The following is a 2,983-nucleotide window of genomic DNA, read 5'->3' as shown; positions in this document are numbered from 1 at the left end:
GGAACGATTAAATAGAGCAGGTGAATTGGCTAGACAACATTTGAAAGTTGCACAAAACGTGATGAAACGGGTAGCGGACAAGAAATCCACAGTTCTTAGTTTTGCAAGTGGAGATAAAGTTTTAGTGATGTTACCAGTGGTAGGGGAGCCTTTAAAAGCTAGTTTTTGTGGGCCGTATCAGATTGAAAGGAAATTAAGTGAGGTGAATTATGTGGTAAAAACACCAGATAGAAAGAAGACTCACCGAGTGTGTCATGTGAATATGCTTAAAAGGTACTTTGAAAGGGAAGGAGAGAAAAAGGAGGTTTTAATGATTCTAACTCAAAGTGACGAACCAAATCCAAATGACTGTGAATTTGACATACCTCAAATTAAATTGGAAAACGAGGATGTTCTTAAAAATTGGGATGAATTGTTAAGTTACCTTCCAGAGGAAAAACGAACTGACCTGAAAGAGTTATTGATATCACATGGGCAAGTTTGTAGAGATAAATTGGGAAGTACTAAGATGGCTATACATGATGTAGATGTGGGAAATGCTGTTCCGATCGAACAACATCCATATAGACTTAACCCTTTAAAATTGGCACAGGTTAACAAAGAAATTGAGAGTATCCTTAAAAATGGCATAATTGAAGTGGGTTGCAGCCAATGGAGCTCACCCATAGTGATGGTACCAAAACCAGACGGTACCGAACGGTTGTGTGTGGACTATAGAAAGTTGAATGCAGTTACAAGAACTGACTCTTACCCTATCCCACGTTTGAAGGATTGCATTGAGAAAGTGGGACAATCTGCTTTTATTTCCAACTTCCAGACATGGAAAGAACATTTTAAACATTGTATGGAGTTCTTCGATCGACTTCAGGTGGTGGGTTTGGTGATGAACCTAGCCGAAAGTGAATTTGGAGAATCCCGAATCACTTTCCTTGCAGAGTTTCCGATAGCCTCAAGACGAAGGCAAATAACGCGATCTCTTAGCATGAATTAATTTGATCGAACCTTTGTGCAAAAGATTTGTAGCGTGGTTGCTCCACTGATGGAATTGCTGAAGAAGCTTAAAAAATTTCAATGGACAGGGACTTTCAACAGCCATTTGACTGCCTGAAAGCTGTGATCACCAATGCTCCTGTGTTGGAGAATTGCAAGGGGCTCTGTGGTCAGATTGAACCAAAGTATCTGATTCTAAAGAGAAATGCCGAGGCGTAGAGGAATGGATGGATTGTTCAGAGACTTTCTTGTTCAAAAAGATTGTCAATCGAGAAGGTTTTCTGGAGGAAGAAGAACGGGAAAGCTGGACTTTATTATTATGTCTGTTGTGTGTGTTGTTTTGTTTTAAAGAAAAATGTATATTTATTGTGTGCATTTCTTAGTGGATAGTGTAAAAGTAAAAAATGAAATCATCTTGAAGTTAATGGTTTATTTTCTTTTCTTGGGGGTGGTGTCTTGTGAGAGTGCCTTTAAGAATTGGATGTTTAAGAAATGTACCTTTAAGAAACGCTGCTGATCATATTACTGAAGTGATGTCACAGGGGGGTGGGGAGCTGAGCTCACTTCTGCTTTGGGGAGTTTTTAGTTTCAGTTTGAAGAAAGCTTGGGTGTGAATGTGAGCTGCTTTGCTGGTGACCGCTGCCATGAAGGACTATCTCTTAATCCTTTGGTGAAATCGGAATTGAAAAAAGGTCTCAGTATTGAATATAAATCTAATGTACTTCTGTTTGAAGAATTTGTTAAGTCTTTTGGATGTGTAAAGGAACAATTTGCAGGATTAGGTAGCGTTGTATTATTTTTGGGGTTATCTTTGAAGTAAGGGGTGTTAAGAGATCCAATGTTTATTTAAAAGGTTAATTTGAGTTCATGGAATAAACATTGTTTTGTTTTAATAACCATGTGTCCATGATTGTAATACCACACCTGGAGACCAAGCCGTGTGCTTCAAAAGCAACAATCCATTAAAGGTGGGGGTTGGTTGAACTTCATGATACATTTTGGGGATCTGAAAACACCTCTCCCATAACAAACGTAATTGGGAGAATGGGATGCTTTAGGATGTAATTTATCCTGTCAAATTGGTCTGTTGAAAATGCACTCAAGCGAGTAAATAGGAACAAATAAAAATTGGACACATCCTGATGCCAAACGCAAAGTGCCCTTCCCACACTGTGATTACTAAAATGATATGAAAACAACATCACATTCAGATAAATTTATTGTAAGCACGACCCACTGTAGTAAGTACCAGGGTAGCTGCCACACACTGATCAAAACAAAAATCATTCTAGATAATGAACCAGCGGGAGGGCGAGCAGGCAACTTCTTGATGGGTTAGCAACATCAAAGTGGAAAGCTGGGCTGGGTGAACTGGGTCAGTTTTCACAAAGCAGTACCTGGGATTTGAGCGAGAAAGGGATTAGACGTTAGTCCGACCCCTGTACATTTTGCAGACTCATAATGACGCCTTGATCTGTGTATAAAAAGGTACGGATGGGATGGGATCAATAAATCACACGCTGGCAGGAAATAGTGGAACCTTGCTCCTTGAAACCTTTCGGATTTTTTAAGGAGTGAGATTTCAGGTAAAGTTTCTGGTTGAATACGACACGCTGGCAAGATGAGCACAACTTGCCTGGAGCAGTGGAGCTTCATTCACAAAATCCGCTGGAAGTTGAATACTGGCAGCCAGACAGCAGCGTGAAATATCTAATGGGAAACATTGTTAAACAGAATCAGATCGAGAAGTTACTCCATTCGATGAATTTTCGATCTCAAAATAAACTCCCCCATGTGTATCTACCTATCTGTGCCTGATCCATGTTAGTGGAAGTTGTCTATCTGAATTTGATATTAACTGATTATTAGTGAAATAGACGTTTTTAATCTGCCGGGGATGTCTTTACAGGAGGAGAGGGTTTGTAACTATTTCTTGACAGGTTATTTTTTTTCCAGATCAGGCTGTGTCCACATATCGAGTCGCTAGGCGGCG

This window comes from Scyliorhinus canicula, chromosome 3, assembly GCF_902713615.1.
Source record: "Scyliorhinus canicula chromosome 3, sScyCan1.1, whole genome shotgun sequence".
Lineage (NCBI taxonomy): Eukaryota > Metazoa > Chordata > Chondrichthyes > Carcharhiniformes > Scyliorhinidae > Scyliorhinus > Scyliorhinus canicula.
This window is presented reverse-complemented; position numbering follows the sequence as displayed.